The following is a 26,428-nucleotide window of genomic DNA, read 5'->3' as shown; positions in this document are numbered from 1 at the left end:
ATAGGCAGTTGGTTACTTAGGGATTCAAATGCGGAAGAGAAAGAACAGAGATTTGAGAATTATTCAGACAGAAGGGTCTATTGATTTTCCATAGAGAGGAAGGGAGAGGGATAGAGAGCTAGAAACATCAATGAGAGAGAAACATCGACCAGCTGCCCCTTCACAACCCATACCAGGGTTGTTCCCGAAACCAATGTACATGCCCATGACCGTAATTGAACTTCGGACCTTTCAGTCCGCACACACTCTATCCACTGAGCCAATATCAAAGGACAAGAGATCTAGGAAAGTGACCTGAAAGGTGACACTTGGAGAACCCACATTAATCGGGTGGAAGGAAAAACAGAAAGCACAAAAGGGCAATGAGAAACAGTTAGTAGTAAGTCAAAGAAGCCCTCCTCTCCTCTGCTTAATTCTTACTCATCCCTTCAGAACTGTCCAGGGTCCAAGGTCACATTCTCAAGGAGGGCTTCTCAGATTCTGCAGCACCACCAGCACCAGATCAGGTTTCCATTTTAAGCTCTTATAATACTCTATACTTTATCATATTTAATTACAGAACTCATTCTGCAATGTATGTCTCCCCCACTAGACTTTAAGCTCCATTAGGCCAGGCAAGGGTGATATCTGTTGTTGCAGCCTATTACTTTGCATGGTGTGCTAGATGATAGTATTTGTGAATAAATTAATAGATGAATGAAAGCCAAGAAAAGGCCTTTCAAAATGCTACAGAAAGCTGGCGGTGAAATCCAGATAACAAGGGGTTAAGAAGTGAATTAGATGGCCAGGAAGTAACAGTAGAAAAAGTGGACTATTCTTGGCAATCTCTGAAAATGAGATTATGAAGAACTGAATTTTAATTTTACTTCAATTGTGCTCTATGTTACAATTACTCTTAAATGAACATTTATTACTTTTATAAGGACAATTTTTTAAATTTTTATATGATTTGAAAAGGAAAAGCAATAACAAGTAGTAGACTCAAGAGGTGGTGTTTGTAAATTAAGGGAATCATTTTTTAATTTTTTTCAAGTTTTCAATTACAACTGACTTCAATATTATATTACTTCCAGGTGTGCATCATAGTACAGACATTTATATAACTTACAAAGTGATTCTTCTGATAATTCTAGTACCCAACCAGTTATTACATTATTGACTATATTTCCTATGCTGTACTTTACATCCCTGTGACTATTTTGTAATTGCCAATTTGTACTTCTTGTGAATTACTGGAATCTTAAGCACATTAGTACTTTTAAGACAAAAGAGGGGACAACTCATACTCCAAGAAATAGGAAAGAAGAGAAAAATGAAAAAGGTATTAATAGAACTTTGAAAAAAAAAATTTTTTTTCCAACTAAGCTGGAAGGAAAGAAGCCGATGAGAGAAGGGCTCTCGTGACTTCTGGGAGGAGCTTCTCGCTGGATGCCTCCAACTTCTCCGTCAAGAGTTGGAGAAAGAACACGTTAGACTTGAGCTCCGGGAGATGTGGGGGGAGGGGACGCCGATCAGGAGCGGATCTGTCCTATTAAAGGAGTTTTCTAATTTTCAGCCAGCCTTTCAGACACCCAGCCTCTTTCTAGCTCAGAACCGCCGTACTTTAGCCTTAAGTTCTTCTCTTACAAGTAAACACAATAAGAGTTGTTTTCAACTCAAGCAACAAAATAGCGACCATTTCAAGTATCAGTAACTGAAAAGCTCCTAAATGTGTTGCAGGAGGGTTCGCTGTGGACGCGCCCCGAGCTAACGGCCGGGACAGCAGGCCTGGGTCCGGGGCGGCCCTGGCCGAGCTCTTCCACTTCTTTTCGCCTCGGTTTCCCGTCTGAAAAATGAGTGCAATCGCCAGGTACCCTAAGGCTTAACTGACACAGCACAGGTGCACGGGCCGAGTTCGTACTATGTGCTCAGAACAGTTTGCTAACCGGTTAAAAGTGAAAACCTTCCATCGTGACCAAATTAAAACATCCAAGAGCAGAAGAGAGGACAAGTCACAGGCCGCCAGACCCTGACGCTGAGCATGTTCTTTTTCTTCCCCGACGCAGCTCCATTTTTCCTGGCCAAACCTCTCCCCTCGGGTCTGGAGGAAGAGAAAGGGGTCTCGCTGGCGCGGCTGGAAGTTTTCGGACGCGGCGGGCAGAGCCGCAGACATGGCAGCGAGGCCCGAGGACAACAGGTGAACCCGCGGGGCGCGCTCGGCGGGCGGCTCGGAGGCCGCTCCCCGGCCCCGCGGCGGACGCGCTTTCCCCTTTTTGGCAGAAGCCGGGGACACACCGCCAGCTCAGCCCGGGCTCCGGGCGAGGAGGGAGGGGGCGCTTCCATTTAAGGCTTCCCGGAGCGCCGCGGAGGGGCTCTACCCAGCGCCCCCCGCACTCGGCCCGGGGCCCGGGGCGGGAACAAAGGGGCCGGCGGGCGGGCGCCTCCCGCCGCGGCGCCGCGGCCGGGCCGGGCGGGGGTGCGGGACGGCGGGCCCGGCGGGCCCGGCGGGCCGCGGCCTGAGGCGCCGGCGGCGGGGACTCCGGGGCGCCCGGCTCCCTCCCAAACTTCTCCGAGTCCGCGGCGGCCTCCCGGCCGTCGCTCCGGCGCGCAGCACCCTCCCAGGAGGCCAACTCACCCGGAGCCCGCGGAACTCATCCTCCGGCCCGGGCGCCAGGCGGGGTGCGCGCGGCGAGCCGTCGGGACGCGGCGGGGCCGGCTCGGCCTCCCCTCGGCGTGCGGCGGCCCCGGCCCGGCGGCCCTCGCGCGGCGTGCGCTCCTCGTCTCGCGCGGACGGACGCCCCGGAGCCGGGCCTGCCTTCTCGCCCCCTCGTCGTCGTCCTCCCCCTCCTCCTCCTCCTCCTCCTCCTCCTCCTCGTCCTCCTCCGGCGCCCGCGCCGAGCGCCAGCAGGAGGATTCCAATCTCGGCCGCGGCCGCCACAGACTCGGGCGCGGGGGAGGGCGGGGTGGGGGAGGGGCGGGGAGGGGGGGAGGGGCGGGGGCGCCTCCGCGGACCCGGCTGCGCGCGCGCACTGGGCGCACCCCGCCCGCCCCGCCCCGCCCCGGACGCGAAAGGAGCCGAGCGCGCGGCGGAAGTGCCCGAAGGACCCGCGGGGCCTGGCGCCCCGCTGCCGGGGAGGAGAGCCCTTGGCCGGCACGGGGGCGCCGGCCGCCGTCTGGAGTGCTGGGAGGGGGGCCTCTCCTCCCCCAGCGGCCCCACCGCGGCGTGGGCACGGCTGGGCCTGGGCGCCGCGTGGAGCGAGCCCCGCGTGCCGCGGCCGGGCCCTCCGCGCGGACCCCGACACGCAGGCCCACGCGAGCGCTGCTCGGTCGGCGGGTGCCGTCAGCCCGACCGCCCGAGTCCACACCGCACGGCGCGGCCGCCCAGAAAGGCGAAACGTGGGCGCTGTCCATTGTTCCTCCCGCGTCCCTGCTCTCCTGTCTGGGCCGACGGCTGAGGCCCCGGTAGGGGCGGGGGTGGAGGCCCCGCCGGCGGCCGCCGCCCGCACCTGCGAACCGGGGCCGCGGGGGCGGCGGCGTCCGCAGAACGCGAGGCGCGGGAAAGCCGCTCCCGCCGCCCCACACCCGCCCCGGGCTCACCCGTTTGAAATGTACGTGGTTGTCTTCTGGGCGGAGAGGACTCTGTGCCCCCTGTATGTGAGGGAGGATACAGGTGAGACGTCCTCTGGAAAATCTGCAAAGAACGTGTCCTCTTAAGTCTCTTCACAAAAGACACTTTAAAAAAGTTCCCTTTATAAAATCACTTTTAAACTGTGAGTAAAAGAAAGAGGGTAGGAAAAGAATGTGCCAGGCACTAATATTTATTTTTATCCACATTCTTCCTAAAAAGATGTTTAGATTCCAGAATAGTCCCTTATATTCTTGCTTAAAGACTTTTGTCCATCTTTTATCCTGCCCTTCTTTTCTCCTTTCACTAGTACCTATCTTTGTCCTTAATACCTTAGATACCCTCTGTAATTCCAATTTCTTTTTCAATTCTATTTACTGCTAATGTTCTATGTGTGTGTTTTTGAACTCCAGCCGTCTTGGGCTCTAGAGTCCTGGGTTACAGTGTCTTGCCTGCAGGAGGAATGTATGATACACGAGTTTCCTTCAATCAGCTAGAATATGTCACTTTTCCAGGTTTTCCACATCCACATCACTTTAGTTTTAGGGAAAGGCTGAACCTTTTGCTCAAGGAGACAGCATGATTGACCAAAGAACTCACCGATTATGATGAGTGAAGGCATGACAGGTGAAACCATGTCAGGTGTGTTCCTATGCCCTCTAAAGCCTAACTCCAAGAATCAGTCTAAAATATTATAAACAAGCGTCTCAGGTTGGGACTTTAGTACATCAAGTTTCTGAAATGTACAAGTCAGTATTGCCTGGTGGTTATATGCCACTGAAAATGAGAGCAAAATTGAGGTATCAAATTCTATAATAAGTGATGTCTTTCTTCTCTACAAAAAAATATTTTAAAGTCTTTGGGAATTTTACTTGACATCCTTTTGCTCTCCTCAGATAAGGCCTACCTAGAGCCCGAACGTAAATCCTTCGTGCCATTATTTCAGTGGGCATCCTACCTGCAGATGATTGAGCAGGGCTTGGGGTTCCCTGGTTCCTGGCATGTGTTTGCATGCCAGCCTGTCCTTCCAGTTTGCCTGCCCGCTAAATGACGAGAGTAGCCAGGACAGACAAATGATCTGGCCCCCAAACTCAAAGACAACAAACATCTCAAGGTCCAAATTTAGCGTTCTCTAATGTGAAGGGGTTGGCGCTTTTGTGTGTGTTTTAAGTAGATTAACAGAGTGGGCTGAAATGGACTTTCTTCTGTGCTCACTTACTTTGAGGTGCAGTTCCCGAGAGTGGTAATTGCATGCCCAAATCATACAGCATTAATTTGGAATTGAAAATTACCCTTCTCATACAGTTCTGAGATCTTCAAGAACATCTTCCCTGATCATCTGTCTTTTTCTTTCAATTCTCACTCGAGGATATTTTTCCATTGACTTTTAGAGAGAGTAGGAGGGAAGGAGGTGGTGGAAGAGAGAAAGACATTGATTGGTTGCCCCCTGCATCGGCCCTGATGAGCCAGGGAGTGAACCTGCAACCCCAGTATGCACTCTTGTCAGGGGATCCAACCTGAGAGACCATTTGGTTCCAGGGATGGTACTCCACCACTGAGCAACACTGGCCAAGGCTCACCTGTCTTAAATTAGCACCCCAATTTCATTTTCATTTTCTTTTTTTCTAGTGAGAGAATGGAAAGAAGAGAGGAAAGGAAAAAAAAGAGAGAGAGAGAGAGAGAGAGAGACATCCATGTGAGAGAAACACATTGATTGGTTGCCTCAAGCCTCCATCCAATATACATGCCCTTAACTGGGAATTAAAACCACTGAGCCAAACTGGCTAGGGCTTGTTTTCTTTATACCACTTTTTATTCTATGAAATTACCTTGCTCATTTAGTTAGTTATTTATGGTCTGATCTGAGTTTCTCTGCCCCACTAGAATGTAAACCAGGGGTCTTCAAACTACGGCCCACGGGCCACATGCGGCCCGCAGAGGAGTCTGATCCTGCCCGCCAGGTTTTTTGGGCAGTGAGCGCAGCCGAGGTGTTACAGTAGGAATTAGTAGTTCATATAGTCCGGCCCTCCAGCTCTCTGAGGGACCGTGATCTGGCCCCCACTTTAAAAAGTTTGAGGACCCTTGAATTGTAAACTCTATGAGAGCAAAGACTTTGCCAAGCTTGTTCTCAACTGGTTCCTTAAAGCCTAGTTCCTGGCACATAACAAATACACCTGCAAAATTCTAGAGATAAGGAGAGAGTTTCCTCTAATCATTTCTGAACCTTGTCATCGAGACCCAGTTTTAGAGGGAGGCGTGATCTATGTTGAAAAGGATGAGGATGTCCCAGCTGGCATAGCTCAGTGATTGTGAGTCTAAGAACCAGGAGGTCACAGTTTGATTCCTGATCAGGCCACATGCCCAAGTTGCTGGCTCAATCCCCAGTGTGGGGTGTGCAGGAGGTAGTCGATCAATGATTCTCTCTCATCATTGATGTTTCTATCTCTCTTCCCCTATTTCTTCCTCTCTGAAATCAATAAAAATATATATTTTAAAAGGATGATGATAGGTCAGGGAAGCTATGGATTATACATTCTTCAGTGAAATGAAGACTTCTACTTTCAGGGAAGGCAGTAGTTCAATAGAGTAAACCAAGTTCATCCATCCAAAGTCATTTTCCTGTTGTAGAGACTCTATGAGGCAAAGGCAGTGCTAAGTCTGTGGTATGGAGATAAGTGAGAGCCGAGGGGAGGGATGCTCTTGGCGGGATACGAGGTTGGTTCCACGCCTAGTGTTAAGTGGACAAAAGCATAATGAAGAGGAAACGGACATTTTTCAGCCTGGACACGACTAAATTATTGGTTAACAATACGGTCATGGTTTAGAAGGACCAAACCAAAACAAAATATGTTTAAAAAAGATTGCTTATAAATACAACTCAGTGTACAACATAGAAAAAAGTTTAAAAATCAAAATTTGTTCTTTATAATCATATTTTACTTTCCCTTTTATTTTTACTTCTGAATAACTTGCTGCTTTTCCCATTTCCAGTTTCATTTCTCTTTGCTTCAAAGCACTTGTTTACTTTGGTTAAAAGACATTTTACTGAGGCCCTCGCTGCAAAGTAGCCATCACTTGATCCCACCTAGTCCATGCTTTCCAGTCCTCTTCTCCCTACTATCCATAAACCCTGTTCATAAAGCCCACCCCCCTGCCCTGGTGTAATTCCGTCCTGCGTGTCTGTTCTGCAGCACAGAAGCCATTCATCCCAGTCTGCCTTCTCTCTCACCTAAGTGCGTGCTACCACCCCATGAAAGATTCTATGGACATGAGCCCTCTGAGGCCCCAGAACTAAAGGCCAACAAAGATTATCACTTTAAGGTGGATAATGAGGAAAATGAGTAGCAGTTATCTTTACAAATGGTCAGACTAGACAGGCTGGAGCAAAGGATGAGCTGCACGTTGTCGAAGCAGAGGCAATGAATTAGAAGGCAGTCCAACTGAAGTAACACTGGCAACTTCGAAGATGTCTGTGCAGCCAACAGTGTCCCTTTTTGGCTTTGCAATAACACCACCTGTGGTCTGACCGCTGGAGTGTGGTTCGGGGCCTGTGCCTATGAGGGGACAGCACTTAGTAGCTATGGAGGAAGATGCAGAGTCAGAAGAGGAGGATGACGCTCCCATGCATGTCTGGAAAGTGGTAGCAAGGTTCTGCAGAAAAGTAAAACTGGCTGCTGCTGAAGATGACGACGCACAGCCCTTTACTTGTGCTCGTCTGTTAACTTGCATGGAGCTTGGTTTTCGCTGCCTGTCGTCCTGACTCTGCTCTCTGGAGTCTGCTCCATCCTTGCAACACAGACTTTGCTGTGTGCTATTAGATAACACTGCCGGCGGCCCTCCTTGCCTTCAGCTCTTTGTTCCTAATTTCTCTGCATCCACATCCTGCCCATCTATAGGGCCTCTTCCCCCATTGCCTGCCGCCCGCTGCCTCCGGGATGCCTGCCTGTTTTCTCACTGTTCTCTGGCTCTCAGGTGCTGCCTGGAGGGCGGGAGTTCCGCCCACAGAGCAGCTGGAGCTGAGGCTTCCCACCAGGCTCCTGTGAGTCTCCATCCTGCAGCAGTTACCACGCTCACCCCTGCCTTTCTCTGTCCTGGCAGCAGAGGCTTTATGACCTATTACACTTTGGTTATTTCTTAATCAAATTAAATTTACTTACAGTATGTGTGTATATATAGGGTGTCCCAAAAAATGTATACACATTTTGAATGACTATAAAGTCAGTATTTATTAACATAGAGTTCATTTTCAAAATTTAGAAGAACCTAAAGAAATGAGCCCTGGCCGGCTTGGCTCAGTGGATAGAGCATCAGCCCGCAGACGGAAGGGTCCTGGGTTTGATTCCAGCCAAGGGCACATGCCTGGGTTGCTGGCTCGATCCCCAATGGAGAGCGTGCAGGAGGCAGCCAATTGATGATTCTCTCTCATCATTGATGTTTCTATCTCTCTCTCCTCTCTTCCTCTCTGAAATCAATAAAGAAATATATATTTTTTAAAAAATGAATACTTTTTTTTGTCAATGCCTGTTTTCAAACTTATGACCATTCTGATCCAGGCATTGTTGATAACGCAAAACAATGGAATCAGAAACATCAAGAATCAAAAGAAAAAGAAAACAAGAATCATTCTGAACAACATTTGTGTGCCCTCAATTTGTCAACTGTTGCAGGTTTTGTACCGTAAACTTGATCTTTTATGTATCCCCATAAGAATATTTAGTGGACAAATTTTCTTTGTTCAAAGTTTGGTCTGGCTCCACCCATTATTTCAAATCAGTTAAACCTAAAAATGAGTGAAAATTGAGTTATCAGCTGTTAAAGTGTGTATATATGTTTTTGGGACACCCTGTATATGATTTTTATTCACATACATTATATTTATACACATGTATATGTGTAAGCAACTCATACGTGATTCTGCTTTCTTCTTCAAAACACTAACTCAACTCATGAATTCCTTTGTGGCTAGTAGTCCAGAAATCCCAGCATCTGGAGCTGACTATGATTGCTAGCCAAAGGAAGAAGAGGAGTCCTGATAAAGAGTCAAACCGAGAAAACTGGAAAATGCAGTCCTGGGTCAGGAACACTGAGTTGTGAGCAGCCGTACTGTACCTACTGTGCATGGTCCACATGGTTGTCAGATGTGTTCCCAGGGAAGGTGGGTACCAGCAGTGTGGCCAGGCGTACTCTATCCATCACATATATTGCAGGTCCCTCTGCTGGATGTGAAGTTCCAGGGCACAGGAACGGTCTTGTGCTCACTCATTGGATTCTCAGGATGTGGGTGCTGCCTGGCACAGCAGCGGGTAGTCAGTAAATGACTCACTGAATGAATGAGTGTACAAGGCGGTATAATGGACTCCTGTCCTCTGAAAACTTAAAATCTAGTAAAAATAAGATGTACATAACTTCTTCATTTGATGTTTGTTTCTGAGGCAGGATTTATTGCCTTTAGGATAGTTGATGCTTCATTCTGTTCTTTACTGATAATTTTCCCTCACTGATTTATTTTTGTCAACCAAGGCAGAATTGGTGTTTGCTTGTTTTACTTTTTTTTTATTTTTATTTTTTTTAGTATTATTGAAGATTAATGTTGATGGAATGAGAGTTTAACATACTATACATAACACAGAACCATCTGGACTTTAAGTCCTAAGAACTCGTTTTCAACAAATAATGCTTGAGTTCTGGAGTTCTGTTTGCTCTCTAATACCATTTCCTCAATTTTTTCATGGGGACATATAATTGTATATTTAACCAGTTACTGTAACCAAAACCTTCTAGTGTTTCTTTAAAATGTAGATTATTTTACATTTAGTTTGCTACCCACCTTAAAATCTGTCTTCCTCACTGTAGACCTACATCATACTAGCTATTCTCCTAATTGGCCATTTATTCTCTCAAGTGATCTTACTCAATTTTCTCAGCTTTCTCTTAATGAAACACTGCTCTTTTAAAACTCTGGAAAGTGCCGGTGTCTGGCAGCATTCTGTTAGGCTGGTCTCCACACTTCCTGCAAAATCGAGCAATTCATTCTCCTCTTCATGCCGCTCTTCTGCTTGCAGGGCCAAAGCACCATCTCTTGTAGGAAATTGTCTTAGGCAGCTCCATCCTGAACTCAAGCTTCTCTCTCCATAGTCTATACCATTGACTTGTGTGTGTGTGTGTGTGTGTGTAATTCAGCTGTTATGTCATTACTAGAAGCCTGGTGCACAAATTTGTGCACAGTGGGGTTTGGCCGGCCCGCCCCAATCAGGGCCAATTGGGCCAGGCCACTGGGTAGAGGGGTGCGGGTGGTTGGCCGGCCCCACTCCCTGGTCAAACTCCCGGTCAAGGGGACAATTTGTATGTTAGCCTTTTATTATATAGGATTCCAAATAACATTTCACATCTTTATTGACTTACATGTGAGTAGGATTTCCCAGCCTCCCAGCCTGAGAAAGGACAGTTTAGGGGAAATCATAATACATAAGCTATCAATATAGTAGCCCCAGGAGGGGCTGCCATTGTAATTATAGAAATCCTTGCCCTTGCTAATCCATTTGTTTTCAGAGTCCAACTGCATGTGGGGGGTGGTCCAAACTCCATGCATCTGTTGTGCTATTCTCTCCCTCAGGGACAAAGAAGGCACTCTTGTTCTTTCCTCCTTTCTACCCTCCCTGCCCCAGAGTTACCACAGTTGCTGTAGCCACTACACTGAGCACTGGGGTGGCTCCCTTGGCCGACTCTAGGGGGCACCATTTATGTCCAGTCCTGTGTGAAAGGCGCTCCCTGGAGCTGTGCTATACCAACCTGCACCTTCCCTCCTGAGGGCCCCAGAAGTGCCAGCCCAAGATAGGCGGGGGCCGAGTCCCTGGCTCACTGAAAGGACCAGTTTTTATTGCTTCACATTAGATATTATATATATCATTGTAAATTGTACTACATTGCATTACATTACAAATGCCATATACTTTTCAGGTCATTTGGGAGAAATAAAAGTGACTAGATGCATATTTATCAAAATTAAGTCCGTTAGAATCCCATATGTGGACATTTTTAATAAAAGTTATTCTGTTGTTATACTTGCAGTTATACATGTTATACATTTTACTAATCAATTTTGATGCTATGTAACCATATTTTATCAAAACTAAGATATGATTGATTATAAGAAGCATCATTATTTTATGTAAAACTAGGAAAGAAAAACACTGCCAATGAAACTAGGGCACATTACCAGTTGTAAGACATTCTAATTTTAGGATGACAGAATGTCAAAAAATGTGTATCTAGGAAATAATGAAATATAGTGTTTTAATGCTTCTAAAAGGCAAACAATGCCATACAGCCTAATAGCTTGAAATGTTGAGTTTATAGTTTTTTACCTATAATCTTATTTGTTAGTTATTCACAAATAGCCACACTATGAATGTTAACCACAAAAGCAGAGACAGGACAGTTTAAGAGCATATAAACACATAAAACAAACAAAAGTGAATAACTTGTGATTCAGTCATATAAAGTTTAGAAGAAATACTATGACCAAGTCCTGTGCTTGGATTATATTACAAACAAAAATTAACTTTCTGACAGCTGCTTATACTGAAAATGTGTGATGACAAGAAGAACTGGATTTTAGATGCTGCACATGCTTTTATCTTTGGAAGAGTGAAACTAAACAATCAGAAAAATCTCAGCAGTGCGGTGGAATGACTTTGCATCTGTCCCGGAAGCTGAACAATAGTGCTTGTTGCTTATGGGGCCATCAGGAAAAGCCAGCTGTGGATTTCTTTCTGGTACAATTAATTGCTTCCGCTGTATATAATATTGAAAGAATTGAGTGCTTTAGTGCGGAAAAAGGATATCCTGCTACACTCCTATTTCCTCACAAAGGCCATTATTGAGTCTTTTGCCATTAATTCACAGGCCTTGGATTATCCTGTGATGAAAGCCTGAGAGGCTTTTCACTTTTATAGTCTCTTATCTCCTCTGACGTTGGACCTCCCTGGACTTACCTGCTCTTCTCCCAGGACTGGTTAATTGCTAGGATGTCAAAAGGTAGCTAATGACTGACTTCCTCTTCAAAGACTGTGAACTCATCTCTATACTTTTTCTTGGAGTGGCCTTTCTCATTGTTGAGAAATAGTCTGAATACTGTCATAACTTGAAATAACATATGTGGCAACTGTCAATCCCTGTTCACCTTACACCTTGAAACCGTCAGGGGACTCTTATAAATCCTCTGTATAGACCTTCATTGTCCAATATACTAACTACTTGCTATATAAATTTTAAATCAGTTAAAAGTAAATTAAATTTCTCAAGTCTCAGCCTATTAAGTGTTCCATAGCCACAAGAGGTTAGTGGCTACCATACTGGAAGAGTGAAGTAATGGAACATTTCCATTGTCACAGAAATTTCTGTTGGATAGTGTTGGTATAGATTGTGACCTGCTCAAGTTATGGCTCATAAACAGTAGTTGAGTCCTCCTAAATTGGTGTTTCCATTCTCACCATTTAAAACAAACGGTGGGAAGACTAGAACTCGATGGGGACATTTCTAGTGTTTGCTACTAGAGTAGTCTGTCTAAGCATGTTGAGCAGGGGTGGGGACCGTATAAGGCTCACGGGATCATTTGGTCTGGCCCTGCCAAAGCATTAGGGGATAGTTAATTAAATGTTTGACCAAATATAGCAGGCTAATTTTTAAGCTGATAATATTGTATAGCCCATGAATGATTTTTATAAATATCCAAATGGCCTTTGCCAGATAAAAGGTTTCCCACCATGATGTAGAGCAGGGGTCTTCAAACTACGGCCCGCAGGCCACATGCAGCCCACAGAGGAGTCTGATCCAGCCCGCCAGGTTTTTTAGGCAGTGAGCGCAGCCGAGGTGTTACAGTAGGAATTAGTAGTTCATATAGTCCGGCCCTCCAGCTCTCTGAGGGACCGTGATCTGGCCCCCACTTTAAAAAGTTTGAGGACCCCTGAGTAGAGTCTCAGAAATGGGGGATTGCTGTTCAATAAGTATCAAGTTACAGTCATGTAAGTGTTCTTACCACATACAATAAAATTGTTAAGTGGAAGAAAATTGGACCAAAGTCTAATAGTGATTGTGTCCAGGTGGTAGAACTATGATTACTTTTTTCTTCTTTGATTTACATGTGTTTTTCAGATTTTATTCAATAAGCACATATTTCTTTCTAAATTAATAAAAATTAAATTTAAAATCTTTAAACACATTCTTCTTCTTTTTTTAAAAAAAAAATATATATATTTTATTGATTTTTTACAGAGAGGAAGAGAGAGGGATAGAGAGTTAGAAACATCGATGAGAGAGAGTCATCGATCAGCTGCCTCTTGCACACCCCCTACTGGGGATGTGCCCGCAACCAAGGTACATGTCCTTGACCGGAATCGAACCCGGGACCTTTCAGTCCGCAGGCTGACGCTCTATCCACTGAGCCAAACCGGTTTCGGCCCATTCTTCTTTTTTATCACCAATTTCAAACTAAGGTGGTTTTAATTATTTATTGATTTTTATTGATTTCAGAGAGGAGGAGAGGGAGAGAGAGATAAAAACATGAATGATGAGAGGGAATTGTTGATCAGCTGCCTCCTGCACACCCCTATTGGGGATCAAGCCTGCAACCCGGGTATGTGCCCTTGACCAAAATCAAACCCAGGACCCTTCAGTCCCTAGGCTGATGCTCTGTCCACTGAGTCAAACTGGCTAGGGCCAAAGTAAGATGGTTTTAAATAGCCCCTGTCCCTAAGGGAGGAAGTAATCATTTTGAGCAACTGTTTCTTTAAAAATTACTCTTAGCCAACATCATTTAATTGAGAGATCTGTATTCCCTTCTATTTTAGCAGGAAAGCATCAAAGAGCCTGCATTTGGGTGCCCTAGAGCCCCACTAAATAGAATCACAGCACACCTTCATGAGCGCCAGCAGTCCTCTCACCAGGCACTTGTTGTGCATTTGCCAGGATCCACACATTTCTAGACGATAGTCCAGAGTCTGGGAATCGAGGCCCAATAGGTTAACAAGGTTCATGGAGATGAAGAGGGGAGAACCATAAAAAGAAATCCTCTTTTCCTAAAAGCTCAGGCATGATGATACAGGTTTAATTAGGAACAACAAGCTGTTTATAGCAAACTATGAACTGTATAAAGCAGACCACAGTGGACACTCCCAAAGGGTGTCCCACGAACCCTTACTCCAAATCCAGGTTCAGCAGATCTGACTTGGTGAGGTAGGGTGCCGCCGTGCCAGCAGAGGAGTGTCCTGGAAGTCCCTTTCCAGACTTTCTATGACGAAAGGAGGTGGCCAAAGAGTGCACAGGAAGCTGTTTTACTCTTCTTTCGTCCTTGAAAGGTGAAGCCAACCTTCTGTTTTCTTGTCTGGTACTGCCCCCACCCTCTAGAGAGACACTTATGAAACAACACAAGCTGGTGGGAAGAATACCAACTTGAGTCAGAATTCTGTCTGAACTTCCTGATTTTTTTTAATCTCTGGTAGAGTTTGTCAACATATCTGAATCCCAGTTTCTTCATCTATAAAATAGGGAAACATAACATCACTCTAATGAGACAGATATGAAAGTTAACTAAGAATATATGGGAAACAATTTGCATAGAGTCAACAAAATTAATTTTAGTTATTTTTCCTTTTCCTTCTAGAAAGTGTTGGTCCATTTGGTGTTTAAGTTGAAGGAAAAAGAAAAGAAACTATAAAACTCCTTTTTTTAAAGTATTAATAATATTTTTATTAAATAAAGTAAAACTGCAAACAAATATGTGACTTTTCCAAAAGCTCACTGCTTTCAGGTGCTCTCTTTGGCTTGAGAATCATCTACTTGCTCGGGAAGGTCTCAGTGAAACAAGCTCTCTGGTCAGGTGACTGTGGCAAATGTGAGCAAATCATTAATAATAGCATTTAAAAGAAGAAGCCCAGCCCTAACCGGTTTGGCTCAGTGGAGAGAGCATTGATCTGTGGACTGAAGGGTCCCAGGTTCGATTCAGGTCAACGGCATGTACCTTTGCTGCGGGCACATCTCAAGTGGGAGGTGTGCAGGAAGCAGCTGATGGATGTTTCTCTCTCATCGATGTTTTTAACTCTCTATCCCTCTCCCTTCCTCTCTGTAAAAAATTAATAAAAATATATTTTTAAAAATAAATTAAAAAAGATGCCCAAACCCATCAGTACCAGGTCTGAGTAGGTTAATAAGAGACACAGCTGTGGAACAGGGTTACAAAGCAGAGGGCTTGGTGGGTGGGAAGCTGAATGAGATTCTGCTCCTGGATTTTTAACATAAAATTCTGAGAAAGAACCCTTATGCATGGACCACTGCCTTGGTCTCAAAAGTATAAGAACACTTTGATCCAGCTATCGCTTGTCCATCTGGTAACACCATCTTGATCTTCATTGAAGAGCTGCTCCGTTTCTTCACTTTTGGACTTAAAGTACTTTCCATTTATTGTAACGCTTCATGACATTCACAGTTTGGTGTTTAAAAGTATCCCATAAAGAGGTTTCTCATAGGTTCTCTGTCGACTTTTCCTTCCGTGCTTCTTAGTGAGTCATCAATTTCTTTTGTATACCCTGTTGGACCTCATTATGTTTAAATTCTTCTGTTTGTTCTTCCTTCAGAGCTAAGCCAGCATTTGCTTGCTGCAGGTGTCCCTGTAATGCCACCAGTTTTCCTGCTAGACCTCTGTCTTCTCCATCCACTCAGCTAGTACCAACTCCAGGTTAGCTAGTGCTTGAGCAGACTGCTTTTCTTGTTCCTGAGAGACAGAAAGCTGTGGTGCACTTTCATCTCTCTCCTTGGCGACAAAATTCAGGGGTTTCTACAATGACTGGCTCGATGGCTTGCCTTTCCATTGCATTAGAGGTGGCTTCCCTTCTTAGTTTGGCCACTCTATCTTTTTTCTGCAGGCCAACCTCTGGCAAAGGAGGATCTTCTCATTCTAAAGCATGGTTAAGCCATCTCACCAGCTCCTGGTTTAAGAGTAATTCTTTGTCATGTAAATGTTGAACCTCCTCTAAGGAACAGTTTTCCAATTGTTTCTGTTTCAGTGCCAACATGACTTCATTTCTCTCCTGTTACGACATAGCTGTCTTCTCCTGCATTAAGGTAACTGCATTTAGAGGTTATTGATTTAATTCCCATATCTTGCCCTATTCTTTTTCTTTCAATAGTTGCTCTACAGCAAGAGCCTTCTTCATTGCAGCATATTCCAATTCTTTCTCTTTCTTCAGTAGAGAAAGTTGCATATTTGCCTCTGGTAGTGTTTGCTTTTCTGTTTTATTTTCCCTAGATATTTCTACTATTTTTTCATTTTCCTGTTTAAGTTTCTACCGCACTTCAAAATTCAATAAGTATCTCCTTCAGGTTGGGTACTCCTGCCTCAAAAGTTTATTTTTGCTCACTTCATTAGTGAAATTTTCATTTAAAGAAAAGTCATCACTTTTTGCTTTAAGAATTTTTAAGTTTTGTAAAACATCTTATTTCTCCTTTAGCTGCTTAATTTCTGAATAAGTTTATTCATGTTATTTTATTTCTAGTTTAGAGGTGGCAGCAATTGAATCAGACAATCTCTGATTATTTTTCTCAAGTGTTCTCATTCTTTTTTCCTGTGTTGATTTTCTCAGTTCTTGTACCTCTTCTTGGAGCAACTTAGAAAACTCACAGAGTTCATCAGATTTATTTTTTAATGTATTTTTTATGTATTTCAGAGAGGGGAAGAGACAGAGAGAGAAAGAGAGAGAGAGAGAGAGAGAGAGAGAGAGAGAGAGAGAGAGATAATGAGAGAGAATCATTGATCAGCTGACTCCTGCATGCCCCCTACTGGGGATTGAGCCCGCGACCTGGGCATGTGGCCTTGACCAGAATCAAACCCAGGACCTTTCAGTCCACTGAGCCAAACTGGCTAGGGTGAGTTAATCAGATTTAATTGCCTTAAGAGAGTCTATGGGTTCTGAAGTAATTGGTCCTGTGGAGAGCTGTGGTGAAATAGCTCAAATTTTCCTGAAGGAGCAGCTTTAGCATTGCAAAGCTGCTGTATGCCGAGCTGAATCTGTGCTAATCTCTTCTTCAAATTTTGGACTCTAGAAAGCTCCTTTTCATTTTGTTTCATATGTTACTTAAAGTTCTTCTGGATGTTTAAATTGTATTTTGATGACTGATTTAGCTGATTACTAAATCTTCTATTTTATCCTCAAGCTTCTCCTTGGTTATATACAAACCACTAACAGCCAAGTCACTGTGAATTAACTGTTCTTTCTGCAGGCCTCACTTTTCAGTGATGTTCACTTTATCACCTTCAAGTTGATGAGCTTTTGTTTTGTTTGTTTTTTTCATCATCCAGAGCTTGATTTACTTTTCTGATAATGCTCTCTCACCTTCGTTTTGGTGTTTTGACAGCTGATCTTTCATGAAAACTGTGTGCTTTGAAGCTTCTTGTTTCTGTTGGGCCAGCTCTCCTAAATCAGCTATTACCTGGCTGAGTTTTTTATCTTTGGCCTTCAAGTCACATCTTAATGAATCTGAATTCATGTCTCTTGTAGCTGTACTTTTAAATTCCTTCACACTCATTCAGTTTTAAAAGTGGTAGTTGAAGATTTTCCTTTTCTGGACTTATCATGAATTTTAGTTTTCTAAAACTTGAACTCCTCCTTTAAGTGTCAGGCTGTTGTCAATGAGATTGTCACCTGTTTAAGCTCCTGATCTCATTTCATTTTCAGCATCAGACAGCACTGCTGACTTTCTGTCACATATCACTTTGCTTCTTAATATAAGATTTCAATTCACTTTCTTCAATTGTTTCTTTCCTTTTCTCATTTATCTGGTCTTGCTCTCTTCTGGAAACATCTCTCTTATTTTTTGCAGAAAATAATTTTTTTTTTAAATCCTCACCTGAGGACATTTTTTATTGATTTTAGAAAGCGGGAAAAGGAGAAACATTGATGTGAGAGAGAAACATCGACTGTTTGCCTTCCATATGTGCCCTGATTGGGGACAGAACCAGCAACCGAGGAATGTGCCCGATTGAGAATCGAACCCACAACCTTTTGATGCACCGGATGATACTCCAACCAACTGAGCCACCAGGCCAAGGCCAGAAGATACTTTTTTTTATTGACATTTTCATTGTAACCTCAAGTTCTTTGATCTTCTTGATAAACTCTTCTTTTTCAGTTTGTAGAACTCAAAAGATTTTTTTTTTTTTTTGCATATCACAAATGCTAGAGCCATCAGTGACTCTGAATTCCCAAGCCACCCTGCTATAACAGCTTTTCCTTTTCTTTACTTCTTTCTTCATATTCATTTATTTTATCTTCATGCCTATGAGTTACTTCTACCAGTTTCTATTGATAAGCATCCTGCAATACTGCCTTACAAGTTGATGGCCACCCATTTCCTTGTTTCACTTCTAAGTTTCTTGATGGTATTTTGCAATTTGTGGATTTCATTGTGATCAAAGCCATTTTTAATGTGGAAGTCTGAGCAAAACGCCTCCAAAGGCTCACTTCAGCCTCAAGTCTTAGAACTTTATTCAACAGTCTGTTTATTTTCTGTTGTGATGAAATGTGGTCAACCAAGTTTATGTCATCTCCGTTGCAGGCTGACGCTGATGGCTGGTGTGTAGCCCAGTGAAGGTGATGCGGGGGTGATGGGTTAGGGACAAGGCCAGCAGAGTCCCTGACTGAGTGGCCAGGTGCAGCTCCGGCAACTTGCTCTTTAGCGCCATCTCCCACTGTCTTCCTGTTGGAGCTGATGTCAGTAAGCAGCAGTTTGCTGCTTCATTTGAAGCTCTGATCTTTCCTACTTCTGTTCTCGGTCACTACAAAGAATTTAAGTCTTTCATTCTCTGACCTTAAGGTGTCTTAGTGGCTCCAACCTTCATTCTCGTAGAATCAGGTGACACTTCCTGCTTTTGGGTCCCTTCATGGGCACATCTTTTGTGAAGTTAGAGATGTGCCCTGTGAAAGAAGCCACATTGCCACCCACTTGCCCCAAGGAATGGCCAAAGCCAGAGCAAAAGCCACCACAGCAGCAGCTCATCAGACCAACCTGGCCAGCTCCAGCAATAGCAAACAGCGCTGTGGGACAGCCATGCCAGGGGTCTGGGAATCGCTGCGAGGGCAAGGTTAAGACTCCATCACAATGGCCACTCTGGGCAGCACGGGGTGGGAGTGGCATCCACACGGGCACCTGGGAACGCAGGGAGCCTGCCCTCGGCCTGACAAGGGAGCCTTCTTCAGTGACCCTGGGGCTCTCCGTCCCTCTGTCTCCGCAGCTGTCCCTAACAGAAAGTACACAGTGGCTGTCCCTAACAGAAAACACACATTGCTTTTGACTTCCTTGTCACACAGTCCGTGTTGTCTTGTAACTTGTGATTTCCACGCCACTATTTTTTTTTTTTTTTTACATTTGAAGTCAAATGCACACAGTGACACACATCCACCTTAGGAGCACACATGGGTGCCTTTAGGCAGATGTCTGGGCTGCGCATTGGCGCCTGTGCTAGTCACCTTCAGTCGCCATTATAATGCCCACTACTCCAGAGCTGTTAGGAGTGAGAGCAGTCTCAAGGTCACCCTACATGAGGGCCTTGGGAGGCTTGCTTTCACCACTGACTTAGGAATTGAGAAAGTAGGCCAGTGTGGCTCAGGTGCTGAGCGTCCACCAGTGAACCAGGAGTTCACTGTTTGATTCCTGGTCAGGCACATGCCCGGGTTGCAGGGTTGTGGGCTCTATCCCCAGTGGGGTGTGTGTGTGTGTGTGCAGAAGGCAGCCAATCAATGATTCTCTTTCATTGTTGATGTTTCTCTCTCACTCTGCTTTCTTCTTAGAAATCAATAAAAATATATTTTTAAAAAGAGAGAGAAAGTAGGGAGTACATTTGCTATGTTTATAGGTGACACCAGTTTGGAAAATAGGTTGGTTAGAATTGGGAGAAATTAGAGTGACTATCATCAAAGTTAAACAGAACACATCATGATAAGCAAGTTAGTGGTATGTTCAGATTTTTAACTAAGGAATTCTAATGCCAAATAGTGTTATTTCTGGGGAGAGGATGCAAGGAAATACTAGTATAAGATCATGAAGGACTTAATTATAGTAAATTACAGTGGAAATTGTCTACTAGACTATAGTTAGAATAGGGGTTATAACATTACCTAAATGTTTTCATCTATAGCAGCAATGCAGTATTAAGACTCTCTTTTCTTCTGTCTTGTTGTAAGGAACTTGAGTGATGTTGATTAAGAGCCCATTTTTGGAGTCATAGTTTCGAGGTTTAAATCTGGGTTTTGCTACTAATTTATGGTTATGTGGGCAGGTTATGTGACTGATTCCTAATCTATAAAGGAGTAAATGATAGTGCCTGCTTTGCACAGTGTTCTGCAGATGAAGTTACAATCTATGTGAAGTGCTTACTCAGGATTAGGCCATAGTAAGTTTTTAAATGCTATTATTATTTATTGTAGAGGTTCTAAAATTAGAGTACTGTATTATGGGTATCAAAGTATTTATTATCCTTAAACTAGGGAGTCTTAAAAGTTACAAGTTCTGAGCTATCATTTAAGTCCCTTCAGAGATTTATATCTTTCTCAGGCAGAGTTTTCAGTGGCATTGCCAGCCTGACTCTGAATGCCACAGGGAAAGCTGTGGAACTGCAAGTGCAATCTGTTCAACACTATTGACTTGATTCCAACTTAAAATAGTGGTGCCATCCTTCTCTATCACAGCCCTGAGCACAGTCATGAGGACCCAGAACACAGAAGGTAATTTTTTGAATAAAATTTTCAGAGTAGGAATGAAACATGCTACTCTGATTTAAGACATTTTTGAACACTGTACTACTTGACCAGAGTATTAAATCCTGCCAGATATAAGCACCAGGAGGTTAAGGATTTTAATATGCTTTGTTCATCAATTTCCCATCCCACCCTCCCCCACAGTTAGAACTGAGCCTACAGCATAGTAGGCACTTAGTAACTATTTAAATGAATGGTTAATGAAATTGTTATTTAATTCAACATATAGTATTGTCAGAAATTGTTAAATTCATTTTAATAGCTCCTACTCTACATTTCTTCGCACAAAATAAGACTTTATAATAAGTATTTATTGAAAGAATTAATTTATATAAATTACACTATTTATACATTTTTTAGCTATGGAATATTGTTTAACATTATTTGCTTATGGAGGTACTAATGAAGATTAACTTACTTTTAAAGAAGGAGGGCCGAGCTGATATGGCTCAGTGGTTAAGCATCGACCCATGAATCAGGAGATCATGATTCGATTGCTGGTCAGGGCACATGCTTCGGTTGCAGGCTCAATCCCCAGTAGGAGATGTGCAGGAGGTAGCCAACCAATGATCCTCTTTCATCACTGATGTTTCTGCATCTCTCTCCCTCTACTGTCCTCTCTGAAATCAACTGAAAATTATATTTAAAAAAATAGAGAGGGAGAGGTGTAAGATATTTCTCCTTTTTTCACTGAATCATGTTCTTTATTCCCAGAAATATTTATCAGTATTCTTACATTCCCCCAAGAATGTAGCTCTAGAAGACTTTGTCTTGTTTATTTCTGTACCCTGAAAACCTAGCACATAGTAAGTGCTCAGAAAGTTCTTTTCTTTTTAGGAAATTTTTTATTGTCTACATTTGTTATAATTGATATATTAGGAATTATTTTTACAATCATGTTGTATTTTTTTCTCTAACCCTAACCCTCTCCAGGTTTCTGTTATCACTTCATTTCCCACCTCATTCCATCCCCTTCTTACTGTTTATTGTATTGTTTATAATATAAAAAGACAAATAAAAGTAAGTAACTTAAATGTCCCTCAACATGTACAGTAAAAGGTTATGAGACTTTATACTGTGGGAAATGGTGCAGCTTTTTAAAAGAATGAGGTAGTTTTAGGGGAAGGCAGCAGCACCAGATCCAAGATGGCGGCCAGCAGGAGGCTGATGAAGGAGCTTGAAGAAATCCGCAAATGTGGAATGAAAAACTTCCGTAACATCCAGGTTGATGAAGCTAATTTATTGACTTGGCAAGGGTTATTGTTCCTGACAACCCTCCATATGATAAGGGGGCCTTCAGAATCGAAATCAACTTTCCAGCAGAATACCCATTCTTACCACCGAAGATCACATTTAAAACAAAGATCTATCACCCCAACATCGATGAAAAGGGACAGGTCTGTCTGCCAGTAATCAGTGCTGAAAACTGGAAGCCAGCAACGAAAACCGACCAAGTAATCCAGTCTCTCATAGCACCGGTGAATGACCCCCAGCCTGAGCACCCGCTTCGGGCTGACCGAGCTGAAGAATACTCTAAGGACCGCAAGAAATTCTGTAGGAATGCGGAAGAGTTTACAAAGAAATATGGGTAAAAGTGACCTGTGGACTAGAATCTGCCACGATTGATTCCAGCAAATGTGAGCAGAGACCCCGAGCAGTGCATTCAGACACCCCGCAAAGCAGGACTCAGTGGAAAATTGACACGGGCCACCACCTGGCGTTTGCTTGTGGCAGTTACTAACTTTCTACAGTTTTCTTAATCAAAAGTGGTCTTAGGTAGCCTGTAAAGAAAGGATTAAAAATTTAAGATGTTCTAAAAAAAAAAAAAAGAAAAAGAAAAGAAAAGAAAAGAAAGAAAGAATGAGGTAGTTTTATAAGTAGGAATAAATTAGGGCAAAAGAAAAAGAAAACCTAGTAGTATTGGGATGTGGGCAGAATCCTATGATTACTATTTGTAATAGAGTAGAATCAGAAATATTTTGTTTTTGCTGTAATCTTATCAAATCATTTTTTAAATTACTCACCATTGTTTTAAATTAATGATCAGATGATTCTGTGTATGAAACTTTTAATATCATACAGTTTGGACTAATTTTTCAAGGAAAGATGGCATTTGTAAGGAATAGAAGGAGATCCTATTAATTTCTAAAGCAAATGAATAATGGGCTAAGATCTAAGATGGCAACGGGATAGGTGGAAGCTACACTCATCTTGTTCTAGAACCAAACTGGAATTACACCTGAATTATAGAACAACCATCCTGAATAACCAATTGAAGACTACTTGAAGAGAGTCTTATAACCAAGGACTTACTGAAGGAGCCATATTGAGACTGGTAGGAAGGGCAAAGATGTGAAAAGGGCAGACCCCGCTCCCAAAGGCTGTGGCTAAGGTTCCGGAAGGATATCTGCTAAGGTTCCCCCTGAGAAGTGTGGGGTCTAAACCCCAAGGCAGCCTGGCTGGCCTGGTTCAGTGGTTGAGCATCGATCCATGCACCAAGAAGTCACCAGTTCCATCCCCAGTCAGGGCATATGCCTGGGTTGCGGGCTTGATCCCCAGCAGGGGGCTTGCAGGAGGCAGCTGGTCAATTTTGATGTTTCTCTCTCATTGGTATTTTTCTCTCTCTTGCCCTCTCCTTTCCTTTCTCTCTAAAAATCAATAAAACATTTTTTTAAAAAGAGAGAAAATCTGAAGCAATTATTAAAAAAACAAAACAAAACAAAAACCTACAAAACAAAAATAAACCCCAAGACAGGCTCTCCTGTCCAGAGTACCAAAGCTGGGAAAAGTTGCCCACATAACATCTTGGCTTTGAAAAGCAGCGGGGTTCTGTCCTCCGGAGAAAGATGGCTAGAGACACAGGCACTGTCTTAAAAGGCCAAAGCACAAAATTTTTTTATCACAGTCACTTACCCTGGGCTCCAGTGGAGGGAGGGAGAGCAGACTAGAATCCCATGAGGAGAGTCTGCGGTTTGTGGCTCTTAAGAGAGAGATCTTAAAGGCCACCCAGCAGGATCCCTCTGCTGAGTCATTCTCCAATACTGCAGTCATCATCTTTCTTAGGTGGAGCACTCCCCTCAGTGTGGCATTACCCTGGGGAAAGCAGTAGCTCCACTCTCCTTTTCCCCTCACCCTGTGGAGCTAAGCCCCGCTGAGGAGTACAGCCAGAGGGTCTTCCAGTGACTGAGCCTAACAAGCAATGGCAGATGGACCCAGGTAGAGGCAGATCTCGGGGTGCTGTGGTACTATTGCTGACCTGCTCCTGGGCCCTGTGCTGTTGAAAGCTGGCCTGGTGAGCCGCTTACTCCTTCCTGAGTGCTCCCAGGCTCAGCAGAGGCAGCTATAAACTGTGGATTGCTGGGAGCTCCAAACAGGTTAACCAGGGCAAGCCACAGGCAGTGTGTGAGTCATAGCAGATTGACCCAATACATAGAAACAAACACAAAGAGGCAGCCAACATGGGAGACAAAGAACCCACAAATGAGAGAAAAGAAAGAATCTCCAGAAAAAGAACTAAATGAGATGGAGGCAAGCAACCTATCAGACATAGAGTTCAAAGCAATGATTATAAAGATGCATAAGGAACTTAGCGCAAATTATAAGAGCATGAAGAAGGAAGTAGAGGTCATTAAGAAAAAACAGATAGAAATAAAAAATAATATATCTGACATGAAGAACAACTGAAAGATATTAAAAGTAGGTTAAATGAAGCAAAGGACCGAATCAGTGATTGCCAGGGTGTTAGCCTAATCTAGAAGGGTTCAAGAATCTAGAGAAGGGGCTGTGAGTAAAATAATAAAGAGACTAGACATGAAAAATAAATTTGGAAGGCATTTTTCAGGGGAGCCATGGAAGGCTTAGCTGAGTTCCCTGAGTCTCCAAACCCAGGGCTTTTTATTGACACACTAGAGGCCCGGTGCACAAAACTGTGCATGGGAGGGGGACCCTCAGCCCAGCCTCTTCAATCTGGGACCCCTCGAGGGATGTCCGATTGCCCATTTAGGCCCAGGGATGAGGCCTAAACTGGCAGTCAGACATCCCTCTTGCAATCCAGGACTGCTAGCTGCTAACCACTTAACTGCTTACTGGCTTGATTGCTGCCTAACCACTCCCTGGCCAGTCTGGTGGCCCCCAACTGCCCTTCCCGCCTGGCCTCATGGCCCCCAACTGCCTTCCCTTGCTGTCCTGATCACCCCTAACCAACTCTGTCTCAGCCCCCACACTGTGGCTTTGTCTAGAAGGAAGTCAGACAGTAGGAAGATGTCTGGTCTCCCAGTCTAATTAGCATATTACCCTTTTATTAGTTAGATTTTTCCCTATAGCAAAGCAGATATACATATATCAAAGGTAAGGTTTGGTCAGTTTGGGGAACCTGCCCTCAGCTGTCTGGCAGCAAGCAATAATATATGCAGATTTTTAGGTTTAGGGAAATGCTTCCAGCTATTTCAGCAACAGGTAATATGACTCAGCCCTGTTGAAGCCTTAAGGTTCATCAACCTTTTGATGAACTTTTTGTATTTATGACCTGCTAGAATCAGCTTCCAGCAAGTGATTTGGAAGACAAGATAGAAATAAATACCAAATTAGAGCAACAAATAGAAAAAATTAAAAAGCAGGAAGATAGCTTATGGGAGTTCTGGGACAACATGAAACATAACATCTGCATTATAGGAATACCAGAAGGGGAAGGAACAGAGGACCTGTTTAAAGAAATAATGACAGGAAACTTCTCCAATCTGGTGAAGGAAAATATCACACACATTCAGGAAGCACAGAGAATCCCAATCAAGAGGACCCCAAAGAGACTCACATCTGGACACATTATAATTAAAATGGCAAATGTTAAAGACAAATAATTTTAAAGGCAGCAAGACAGAGACAGAAAATTTGCTACAAAAGAGTTCCCATTAGAATGTCAAATGAGTTCTCAAGAGAAACACTTCAGGCCAGAAGGGAGTGGCACGAAATACTCAAAGTAATGAAAAACAAGAGCATAAATTCAAGACTACTGTATTCAGTGAAGCTATCATTTAAAATTGAAGGGGGAAATAAAAAGCTTTTCAGACAAAAGGTTAAAGAAGTACATTACCACCAAACCAGCAATGCAAGAAATGTTAAGGGGACTGCTTTCAGAAGAAGAAAATGAGAGAAAGGATCATAGGCATAAAGAAAGATAGCAATAAGTAAATACCTATCAATAATAACCTTAAATATAAATGGATTAAATGCTCCAAAGACTGAATGGATAAGAAAACTATATATATATATATATATATATATATATATATATATATATATATATGCCTTCTATAAGAGACATTCCTCGGAATAAAAGATATACATAGACTGAGAGTGAAGAAATGGAAAAGTATAATACATGGAAATGAAAAGGGGGAAAAAATGAAGTAGCAATATTCATATCAAACAAAATAGACTTCAAAAAAAGGCCATAACAGCTGAAACCGGTTTGGCTCAGTGGTAGAGCATCAGTCTGCAGACTGAAAGGTCCCAGGTTCAATTCCGGCCAAGGGCACGTACATTGGTTGCGGGCACATCCCCGGTAGGGGTGTGCAAGAGGCAGCTGGTTGATGTTTCTCTCTCATCGACGTTTCTAGCTCTCTATCTCTCTCTCTTCCTCTCTGTAAAAAATCAATAAAATATATATTTTTTTAAAAAAGGCCATAACAAAGAAGGCCACTTCATAATACTAAAGGGAATGATTCAGCAGGAAAATATAACACTTATAAACATATATGCACCCAATATAGGAGCACCCAAGTACATTAAAAAACTCTTGATGGATTTTAAGGGAGAGATTAACAGCGATACAGTCATAGTGGGGGACTTTAACGCCTCCCCCCCGCATTACTGGATAGGAATCAGAAACCTTAAAGTGACATTCTAGATCAGATGGATCTAACTGATATTTACAGAACATTTCACACCAAACAACAGAATATACATTCTTCTCAAGTGCACATGGAACATTCCCAAAGATAGATCACATATTAGGGCACAA

General features: G+C 43.4%; 1 protein-coding gene and 1 pseudogene across 4 annotated transcripts in view; one reads left to right on the top strand and one right to left on the bottom strand.

Annotated features, from left to right (window-relative positions):
* The window catches only part of BMPR1A (bone morphogenetic protein receptor type 1A), a 162,803-nt gene extending 159,890 nt beyond the window's left edge, over positions 1 to 2,913 (bottom strand). For all 3 annotated transcript variants that reach the window (XM_084904177.1, XM_084904176.1, XM_084904178.1), the window contains exon 1: positions 2,615 to 2,913. The gene's annotated coding sequence lies outside the window, so the exon portion shown is untranslated. The remainder of the gene's footprint in view (positions 1 to 2,614) is intronic.
* Positions 2,914 to 21,509: 18,596 nt separating this feature from the next.
* Positions 21,510 to 22,219, top strand: LOC311632197 (ubiquitin-conjugating enzyme E2 L3-like; annotated as a pseudogene). The gene has a single exon. The product of its transcript is annotated as a ubiquitin-conjugating enzyme E2 L3-like (transcript).
* The last annotated feature ends 4,209 nt before the right edge of the window (positions 22,220 to 26,428 follow it).

The sequence above is a fragment of the Pipistrellus hanaki genome (assembly GCF_964339955.1).
Source record: "Pipistrellus hanaki genome assembly, chromosome: 14".
In the NCBI taxonomy this organism is placed as follows: domain Eukaryota; kingdom Metazoa; phylum Chordata; class Mammalia; order Chiroptera; family Vespertilionidae; genus Pipistrellus; species Pipistrellus hanaki.
This window is presented reverse-complemented; position numbering and strand designations above follow the sequence as displayed.